An 11,706-nucleotide genomic window follows, 5' to 3' on the forward strand; every position below is an offset into this window, starting at 1 on the left:
TGATACACACTGGTGACCCCTACTTGGTGAAGAGGGCTCTTGCAAGACCATTTACCCTTTTGCACTAATATGGACATTTTTTGTAAAGTTGTGTATCTTCATATCTGAGCGTCTAAGGACTGTTTTCATATTTGTGTGTCATAATGAAATGATATGCGAGCTGTCTGCGCTACTATTACTTTTTTCAGGATCCTAAATTCTATGTTGATGGATGTAAACTCTTCAAGATTTACACACAAGTCTCTTGTCACCCTTCTTGCTGAAGTTTCAGCTATTATCAATTCAAGACCCCTTGTGCCAGTGTCTATGGATCCTGAAACACCAGCCATACTGTCTCCGGCTATTCTACTTACCCAAAAAACAGACAATATGCTAATGCCTTGCGGAGAATTTACTCATGGGAATATCTACCAAAAACACTGGAAACGTGTACAACACCTGGCAGATTACTTCTGGAACAGATGGCGAAAAGAGTACCTCAATATTCTTCAAGGAAGGAGAAAATGGCAACATCAAAAACCAAACTTGAAAGAAGGAGACCTCGTATTGATGAAGGAGCAACAAACCGAAAGGATTGCCTGGCCTATGGGACTAATCACAAAGGTTTTTCCTAGCAAGGATGGCAATGTCCGAAAGGTGTAGTTGAAGATCTTCAGGAAGGGAGAGCTTAAAACGTTTGCAAGGCCAATTAACAAACTCATTTTAGTATTACCCATCGGGAACGTTCCTGAAGGATGAAAAGGACTGAACTTGAACTTCATGGATCTACTACACTACGAGTCAGGGAACCCGAATGTTATGTTTATTGCATTTTAACGTGTTCTTTGTTGCAGGTTGTATCATATTTCTTGGACATTCATCATAGTGAAATCTCCAAAGGAAATTTCAGATGGGGAGTGTGCTGTTCTCCTCATAATTTTTTTGTACATTGCATTATGAATCTTTCTTTCACCATGTTGTTTCTATGCATTGTTGTACTGCTGCCATATGCTGGCCAGAATTTGCATGCCTTGTTATTGTTTATTAAAGTTTTTTGATATTATGGGCGTGGTTTTTCAGACTGTGTGTCTTATCACATCCAGCAGCCATCTTCAGTTCGTTATGGCTGTGTGACTGGAAACTCCACATTTTTGGACTTGTGAAGGCATCAGTTTTTGACCAGCAGTTAGCCTCAGGATAGACACCAACAGGACTGTATTGACACCACTACTACAGAACAGTATTGTATCAGCGTCTATTACTGTATCTGGGTTGAACAAACCCACGCTTGATATAATCTTCATGCCTAAGTCTGGATTCATCTAACCTGAGCATCTGCCGGTCCGGTCTGCCCCACTGCTTGGATACGAAGGTAGGAAGTCACACAGCTATTATCAGTTATACCTTCATGTGGGGACAGAACAGTAATGTAACTGGTCCCCCCCCAAAAGTGTCAAAAATATCAGTTAGGCCTGTTAGGGGGTCCGATTTGTCGTTGCAGTCCCGCTAAAAATTGCTGATCACCGCCATTACTAGTGAAAAATAAATAAAGAAAAATGACAAATCTTTCCCCTAGTTTGTAGATGTGATAACTTTTGCACAAACCAATCTATTTACGCTTATTGGGATTTTTTTTTTTTTTACCACTTTAGCCTCGGAGGATTTTCCTGCTTAACGTCCAGACCACTTTTTTCAACTTGGCACTGAGCTAATTTAACTGACAATTGCGCGGTCATGCAATGCTGTACCCAAATGAAATTTGCATCCTTTTTTTCCCCACAAACATAGCTTTCTTTTGGTGGTATTTGATCACCTCTGCGTTTTGAATTTTTTGTGATATTAATAAAAAAAAAGGGCAAAAAGTTTGCGAAAAAATTTTTTTTAAATTGTCGCTTTTTTTCAAAAATTTAAAAATCGCACAGGTGATCAAATACCACCAATAGAAAGCTCTATTTGTGGGGGGAAAAAAGGACATAAATTTAATTTGGGTACAGCATCGCATGACTGCAGAATTGTCCGATAAAGTAAAGCAGTGCCGAATCGCAAAATATGGCTTGGTCAGGAAGAGGGTAAAATCTTCCGGTCTTAAAGTGGTTAAAAACACATTCATTGAGAATTGTTTTGTCACAGACATGTAGCTAAATACATTTTGGCCTAAATATATGTCAAAAATTGAATATATTGGATATTTTTTTTAACTGTCAAAGTAGCGCCGCCGAGAGAGGGAGGAGTCCAGTGACATAGGTTTACATCGCTAGACCCAGCCGAGCTGCAATAGCAGCAACGTGAGCGGTCGGCAAGCGGTTAACCAAAAATATGTAGCAGAATACAAATTGGCCTAAAATGCTGAAAAAATTAAATTTTTCGAGTTGAACATCCAGCCCATCCCTAATTGTCATGTATTTTTTTTGTATATGAAATAACCAATTTTTTAACATGTATTAATAAAATATATAATTTTTATAAACATTTTTTCATTTGTAGGATCAAACATAAAAGTGCTTAAAAAGTCCCAATATCCAGGGGAAACAATTCTGTATAGTTCATGAGGGGCGTGGCACAGGCGGAGTCTAACCACTAGTATTCTGATAATAATAAAGTTCAAAGTCCAGCGACAAGAGAAACTCCGGGGTGGACCAGCGATGGCCAGGAAAAAGAAGATTTGCCCATAACTTAGGGGGTAAATATTGCGGCTTCACTTCCATTGTTTGTGTCTTCATCATGGCCTTTGTCTCTTTTTTTCCAGCAGTTTCTTGATTTGCAGAGCATGCAATCTATAATTTCATTTGGAACACTGATGATACGTAATATGCCTTCATTATTTTTCCATCCCTGGGTGGAGAAACAATGCATAGAATAATGTTACTATATTACAAAGAGCATCATAAAAAAAAAAAAAAAAAAAAAAAAAAGAATCGTTTAAAATGAAATTCCACTCCATTGTTTATCTCCTTATGGAGTTGGCAAGCTTTAGACCACAGGTGTCAAACAAATCTGGCCCTCCAGGGCCATTTCATGTGGCCCGCACACCTCTCCTGCAGCTGCGGCATCCCCTTCATCTCCGCCCCCCACCTTGCGTCAGCAGCAGAGAAGAGGACGGAACTCCTCTGCCAAATCCTTCTTTTTTTCTGTGCAGCCATGGAGAGGATCCTCTGCCCTCATTTTAACCTCTTCCTGACCGCCCGCCATCTTTTTACTGCGGCAGTGTGGCCCTTCTGTGCAAACCGACCCTTTCACACTTGGGCCACTTGTCCTGCGACTTGGGACTGCAAAGTCGAATGGCAAGCCATACCCCATGATTTCCAATGAATACCGTTCATATCTGTGCGACTTCAAGACGCAGGAACTTTAAAGTAGTCCCTGCACTACTTTGGTCCAACTTTGATGTGACTTGAGGTCCATAGACTTCAGGATTATACAGGTATTGCTTCAAGTCACGTCAAAGTCTCAGCAAAAATTGCACAACTTTCAGGTCACACAGGTGAGAAAGGGGCCTAACGTTTGTTATTTTGAAGAAAAAAAAAAAAAACTGAGACTTTAGTGTCACTTCAAGGATGTTTTTTTTTTTTTTTTTTTTTTTTTAGAGGAAAAAGAAAGTAATACATTTTTTTGTGATTGTATAAATAAGGGGGGGGGGGGGGGGAGAGACAGGAGAGAGGCTCATACTGTATGTCTATATCTTCACACAGAGTTTCCCCACTCGTCTTCCAATGAAACACGTACAGATTGCATACCAAAGACTAAAGTAAATTAGTTAGAGCTCCTCAAAGCTTTACATCCGCATTTCTCAATCTTTTTACCCCCAGAGGGACCCTTGCAATCATTTTAAAGTCTTGGGGAACCCCAACTGAAATGAAATAAGATGAGAATGCCTTCCTTACAGACAGCCAGAGAGATCACTGATGTCATGCCGCTGGTTCTGCCAAGTGCTGATGGATTAGGAATCATGTGGGCACCATGAGATGGGAGATCCATCAGCCACACCTCAAGGAACCCCTAGAGACCTCTGGAGGAACCCTGGTTAGGAATGGCGGCTTTAGATGTATTGAATGTTATATAATTTTATAAAATGTATATTTCTTTTTACATTTATTAATTTTTTTAATGTATATATCTATATGTATGTCTATATGATATGTTTATATCTATTTTACGTTTTTTTTTTTTATCCAATTATCCTCATCTCCCCTTCACTTCTCCCATCCTCTCCTCTCCTTTGCTCTTTCCATCTCTTCCCTCCTCCTTCCTCTCCTTTGCTCTTCCCACCTCTCCTTTCCTCTCCTCTACTTTGCTCTTTCCACCTCTTCTCTCCTCCTTCCTCTCCTCTTTTGCTCTTTCCACCTCTCCTCTCCTCTCCCCTCCCCTCCCCTTCTTTGCTCTTTCCTCATCCCCTCTCCTCTCTTTTGCTATTTCCTCCTCTCCTTTGCTCTTTCCACCTCTCCTTTCCTCTCTTCTACTTTGCTCTTTCCACCTCTTCTCTCCTCTCCTTTTCTCTTCTAGTAAACACTTTTCCAGAAAAGCTTCATAACATAAATTCCCATGATTTGCATTTTCTTACCTGGGCGTTTTTGGGGCGACATTCACAGCCTGGGCATTCTCTCTTAACACAACATATTGGTGGTCCATTGTCCTCCTTCTCCGGCAGGGCCAACGCTGAGATGGACGCCACCAATAACCCAACAAGCAGGAGAGTCCACAGCCACCTCATTGTTAGGTGTGATGGGTGGAAAGACGATCGCCAACGTTCTATTCCACGGTGCGCTCAGTCCGCTCCCAGCAGAGGAGATCAGAGCTGCACACAACTCCCGCACTTTATATCAGAAACTGCAACCTGTAATTATGCAAATAATATATTTCTATATTTTATAATGATTGCAGAGCTGTGAGAGAGATTAATAACATTTGGCATGACATATTCATTATAATTTCCTGTAAAGCAGACAAACCGGATCTCAGTACAAGACAGAGAAAAGTCAGTGGGGTGACTGAGGGGGGGGGGGGGGAAGGATAAGAACACTCCCCTAGAATATTTAATACAATTAGGCCTCATGCACACGGGATGTTATAAAAACACCAGTAGCTTTGTAGGGAATTTTTTAGCGTTTCTTTAGCTTTTTTGCAGCATTTTTTAGCTAAAAATCCCCTTTCTGGTATTTTAGTAACTCCCACAATGCAATGCTTGCCATTCATTCATGCAATAAGATTTAGGTGCAGGGAAAAAAAGGGTCCTACAACATTTTTGTGCAAATGTGGACCCTTTTTTCCGCCGAATCAAAATCGGCGAACACCCATGTGATGCGATTCTGTCAAGCTCACTGCATTTTGCAATCCGAGTGTCGTTCATGGAACATTAAACCCCATTTATATCATTAGATTTGACATGCGATTTGACTTGTCAAATCACATGCCAAATCAGAGCCTATTGCTCTGATTTTATGAATTATGAATGTCTCATAATTATTTATGTTTTATAATCATTTATGCCTATAAGAATATATACATATGCCTACATAAGTAGCTTTTTAGAACTGCAAGTCATCACATTCTAATTTTCCACCATATCCTGCTAATAATTTAAACAATGGCTTACTATACTCCATGACGTCACCATATCCTGTCCCTATATCCTGTAGCCTAGGAAATGGCACATGTGCCTAATGGTAGTGACAATATGCTATATATATTGTAGGGGATCAGACTCAAGGCAGGGACACGCTCACAGTTTCTTTAGAAAATGACAGGTTTAATGCACACTCAAAAGTTCATAACAAAAGAAACTGGCTCCTGGCCAAACAAACAAAATAAACTTCCGCTCAACTGAGCCTAAAGCCCCGTACACACGTACCGATGGTCGGCATACAAATGTTCCTCTTTTCTCCCCGGGATGTCGGTGTCTGCTGAAAAGTGCAAAGACAGCACAAGGACAGCACAAGAATTTTGTCCGCCGACTGCAGAAGTGATGTCATGTAATGGTTAACTTTCCCTGTGTTTTCTATTTTCTGAGCATGCCCAGTCTTGCAAATCTGCGGTCTGTCGGCCGAATTGTGTACTGACAGGCGAACAATCGTCCGTTCTGGTGTCGGCATACAAATATTTTCATGTTTGCACGAAAGACTTTTGTCCGCGGATTGTGCGCAGACATCTGTCGGAGGCACCATACTAACACGCGTACAATCGGCAGATCCTTCGTCCACCGACGTTTGTATGCCGACGATCGGTACGTGTGTACGGGCCTTTACTGTGTTTGTAGTCCTTTTAAAGTCCTTGCTCAAAGGTAAGTGTCCTTTCTGGAACAAACGATAACATCCCAGGTTTCAGAGACAAGCAGCCATGCTCCCATTTGCTTCCTGTAATGGAGACATCCACACTCTCTTCCTGAGATCCAGGTCCAGCTGCCCTAATCAAGGCCTAGCCAGAGACCAACAAACTGTGGTCCACGGAATTAGGAATCTGTCCCACCCAGAGCACTATCAGATTCCCAGTAAAACCAGCCCCGGAACAGACCTTACTAATAAAGGGTAAAGACTAGTACTCTTTACTATAATGTCTTTGCTGATTTTACCTTAGACTGAAAAATCTAAGAAACCGTGGAGGAACATAGATCCCATCAACCACTTCTCCAGCCATTTGGAGCTGTTTTACAAGCACCCTGCTACAATATATATATATATATATATATATATATATATATATATATATATAATATATATACAGGGCTTTTTTTCAGCAGGAACGCGGGGGAACGCAGTTCCGGCACCTCTAGTACTGAATGTACTGTATGTAATGACAAGGCGTGCTGGGGTGTGCTGGATGAGCTATTGATGCTGACTGCTGGGGGATCTATTGTTGCTGGAGGGGATCTTTTTTGCATGTTGATCTATTGTTGCTGATGCTGAGGACATCTGTTGTATCTGTTAGCTGGGGGGTGCTTCTGTTGCTGGGGAAGGGGGTCAATTGTTGCTTGTCTTTTGCTGTTGAGGGCGGGGTCTATTGATGCTTGCTGCTGGGAGATCTGTTGCATGGTGCTCAAGGTCTATAGCTGGGCTGGGGTGGTATTTTTTTGCACGGGTCCATTGTTGCTGGGGGACATTTATTGTTGCTGGGGGGGGTCTATGGTTGCCATACAAATTACTTAGCACCACGAAATGGTACTTGGCTCTATATTCTCTAAAAGGGGCGGTACTGAGAGGCGGGTGGGGGGTGGAATCAAGAAACAGTTCTTGGAGGTGGGTAGGGGGCGGAGACAAGAATTGACTCAGAAAGAGGGAGTTCTGGCACCTATTCTCTGAGAAAAAAAGCCCTGTATATATATATACTGTACAGTGCATTGCAAAAGTATTCGGCCCCCTTGAACTTTGCGACCTTTTGCCACATTTCAGGCTTCAAACATAAAGATATAAAACTGTCATTTTTTGTGTGAAGAATCAACAAGAAGTGGGACACAATCATGAAGTGGAACCAAATTTATTGGATATTTCAAACTTTGTTAACAAATATAAAACTGAAAAATTGGGCGTGCAAAATTATTCAGCCCCTTTACTTTCAGTGCAGCAAACTCTCTCCAGAAGTTCAGTGAGGATCTCTGAATGATCCAATGTTGACCTAAATGACTAATGATGATAAATAGAATCCACCTGTGTGTAATCAAGTCTCCGTATAAATGCACCTGCACTGTGATAGTCTCAGAGGTCCGTTTAAAGCGCAGAGAGCATCATGAAGAACAAGGAACACAATAGGCAGGTCCGAGATACTGTTGTGGAGAAGTTTAAAGCTGGATTTGGATACAAAATTATTTCCCAAGCTTTAAACATCCCAAGGAGCACTGTGCAAGCGATAATATTGAAATGGAAGGAGTATAAGACCACTGCAAATCTACGAAGACCTGGCCGTCCCTCTAAACTTTCAGCTCATACAAGGAGAAGACTGATCAGAGATGCAGCCAAGAGGCCCATGATCACTCTGGGTGAACTGCAGAGATCTACAGCTGAGGTGGGAGACTCTGTCCATAGGACAACAATCAGTCGTATACTGCACAAATCTGGCCTTTATGGAAGAGTGGCAAGAAGAAAGCAATTTCTTAAAGATATCCATAAAAAGTGTTGTTTAAAGTTTGCCACAAGCCACCTGGGAGACACCAAACATGTGGAAGAAGGGGCTCTGGTCAGATGAAACCAAAATCGAACTTTTGGCAACAATGCAAAACGTTATGTTTGGCATAAAAGCAACACAGCTCATCACCCTGAACACACCATCCCCACTGTGACACATGGTGGTGGCAGCATCATGGTTTGGGCCTGCTTTTCTTCAGCAGGGACATGGAAGATGGTTAAAATTGATGGGAAGATGTATGGAGCCAAATACAGGACCATTCTGGAAGAAAACCTGTTGGAGTCCTCAAAAGACCTGAGACTGGGACGGAGATTTTTCTTCCAACAAGACAATGATCCAAAACATAAAGCAAAATCTACAATGGAATGGTTCACAAATAAACATATCCAGGTGTTAGAATGGCCAAGTCAAAGTCCAGACCTGAATCCAATCGAGAATCTGTGGAAAGAACTGAAAACTGCTGTTCACAAACTTTCTCCGTCCAACCTCACTGAGCTCGAGCTGTTTTGCAAGGAGGAATGGGCAAAAATTTCTCTCAAGGTGCAAAACTGATAGAGACATACCCCAAGCGACTTACAGCTGTAATCGCAGCAAAAAGTGGCGCTACAAAGTATTAACTTAAGGGGGCTGAATAATTTTGAACGCCCAATTTTTCATTTTATTATTTGTTAAAAAAGTTTGAAATATCCAATAAATTTTGTTCCTCTTCATGATTGTGTCCTACTTGTTGTTGATTCTTCACAAAAAATTACAGTTTTATATCTTTATGTTTGAAGCCTGAAATGTGGCAAAAGGTCGCAAAGTTCAAGGGGGCCGAATACTTTCACAAGGCACTGTATATATATATATATATATATATATATATATATATATATATATATATATATATTAAGTTACTGTTCACATTAAGTATGTAAGGCAAAAGCTTACCCCCCTTTAGGAAGTGATACAATAAAGCATGTGTTTAGGCCTACCAATCATTGTCCAGGGGGAGGTTTTTAGTCAGGATGTTCTAGAGCAGGGGTGGGCAAACTTTTTGACTCGAGGGCCGCAATGGGTTCATATATTGGACCCGGGGGCCGGACCAAGAGTAGATGGACGGTGTGCCCCCTTTCAATGCAGAGACCAGTGTGTCCCCTTTCAATGCAGAGAGACCAGCATCCCCCTTTCAATGCAGAGAGGCCAGCGTGCCCCCTTTCAATGCACAGTGACCAGCGTGCCCTCTTCAAAACAGTGACCAGCGTGCCCCCTTCAATGCAGTGACCAGCGTGCCCCCTTTCAATGCAGTGAACAGCGTGCCCCCTTCAATGCAGAGACCAGCGTGCCCCCTTTAATGCAGAGACCATCGTGCGTGCCCCCTTTCAATGCTGAGACCATCGTGTGTGCCCCCTTTCAATGCAGAGACCAGCGTGCGTGCCCCCTTTCAATGCAGAGACCAGTGTGCCCCCTTCAATGCAGAGACCAGCGTGCATGCCCCCTTCAATGCGGAGACCAGCGTGCGTGCCCCCTTCAATGCAGAGACCAGCGTGCATGCCCCCTTTCAATGCAGAGACCATCGTGCATGCCCCCTTTCAATGCAGAGACCAGCGTGCCCCCTTCAATGCAGAGACCAGCGTACATGCCCCCTTCAATGCAGAGACCAGCGTGCGTGCCCCCCTTCAATGCAGAGACCAACATGCTTGCCCCCTTCAATGCAGAGACCAGCGTGCGTGCCCCCTTCAATGCAGAGACCAGCGTGCGTGCTCCCCTTCAATGCAGAGACCAGCGTGCGTGCCCCCTTTAATGCAGAGACCAGCGTGCGTGCCCCCCTTCAATGCAGAGACCAGCATGCGTGCCCCTGTCAATGCAGAGACCAGGGTGCATGCCCCCCCTTCAATGCAGAGACCAGCGTGCGTGCCCCCTTCAATGCAGAGACCAGTGTGCGTGCCCCCTTCAATGCAATGCGGGCCCCCCCAAGACCAGTGCACTTACCTGCAGCAGCAGCGGCAGCGGTGGCTTCTCCTCCGGTGTCTCGAGTCCTCCCGCCTCCTCCTCGGCCAATGGCATGGGGTTTACCTTGCGGTTAATCAGGAAGCGGGCATTAGACCCACTTCCTGATTGGCCAGGAGGAGGATCCGTGTGACAAAAGGGAATTTTCATTCACTATTGTCACACAATGGGTGGGCTCGGGTGCACTGCTCTGCGCCCCGGGTCCACCCTTTGCTGAAGCCTGGCCAGGCCAGATTAAAAGGTCCGCCGGGCCGTAGTTTGCCCATTCCTGTTCTAGAGTGTATATAAGATAAGACACATCATATGCAGGCCAGACTAGGTTGGCTGCATGTGAAAGGAACCTATTCCACATGTCACTGTAGCTAATAGGCCTATGCCTATATGTAACCTGTCTCCTCGTATACGAGAATAAATGTTTTTTTCCTTGTATCAGCTTGTGGTCTAAGGTGATTTCCCTCACATCTTTGGTGCCGAAAAAACCCGGGAGCCCAAGATCCTGTGAAGGACCAGAACCACCGGTGACCGATACTGTACAGGGGAATTTCCGATCCAGGCGGAATTCCTATCTTAAAGTCCTCCGTCTGGATTGACGTTAACAGAGGCCGGTTAACCGGTTGGTCCATAGTAGCAGGTGATGGGTCCCCCACGAATCAGTAAGAAAGAGACCCAATCTGGTTCAAGGTAAGAACATTTATTTATATATGCATATATCGATAACAATAAGAATGTTATTTATGTAAATGGTGTAAGGATTATTTGTTTGTCTATGTATATTATTTGTTTGACTTTGTATTATCTTTGATGAGAGGAAGTGAGTTGTCACGCATTCCTCGTTACGAACATCTGTGGCTATCTTGGACGGGCAGATAAAGTGACCGATCTGCGTTTTGGTAAGACATACTCAGGGCGTCCTGGGTAGACAGTCGAGCACTGCAGATCAATTTCTCTATCTCCTCTTGTTTGTCTATGTATCAGAGTGTGTTCTCGTCAGTCTTATTTGTTTCTGTGTCTGGTTGATGCAAGGATATAGTCTACAATTTATGCCGGGCTACAGATAAAGCAAATTTGCAGGACTCTTGAGTCCAAGTCAGCCTTATAGTCTGTGAGAAGAGCCGTGCGGACAAAATAAATATCCTTGAGATCAACAACTGCATATCGGTCTGTCTTATTTGTCTCTGTCTTAGATTGATGCAGGGATATAGTCTCTAATAAGTGCCGGGTTACAGACAAAAGAAATTTGCGGGACCCTTTGAGTCCAAAGCAGCCTTGTAAATCTGTAAAGAAGTACCATGCAGACAAAATAAATATCCCTGAATCAAATATAAAAAAAACTGCATGCCGGTATTTTTAGCAGGACGCAAGACTGGTGTATTCTACAGCATTGTACAGCTGTACTAAGTCCGTGAGTGCCTGTGAGATAAAGTACTGTGTATAGGTGTCTAAAATACCAATATTTTTTAGTAGAACACATAACTCTTATGGAGTCTGTGTCTGACTGCGAGATAACAAAAATATTGTGTATAAATGTAAGAATGCCAATATTTTTTAGTAGAACACAGAACTAGGAGGGTTGAAGAAATGTAGTAAACCACTCAGAGAGTCTGTGTATGTCTGCGAGCTAACAAAAGT

This window comes from Pelophylax lessonae (genome assembly GCF_965119305.1).
Source record: "Pelophylax lessonae genome assembly, chromosome: 5".
Classification (NCBI taxonomy): Eukaryota; Metazoa; Chordata; class Amphibia; order Anura; family Ranidae; genus Pelophylax; species Pelophylax lessonae.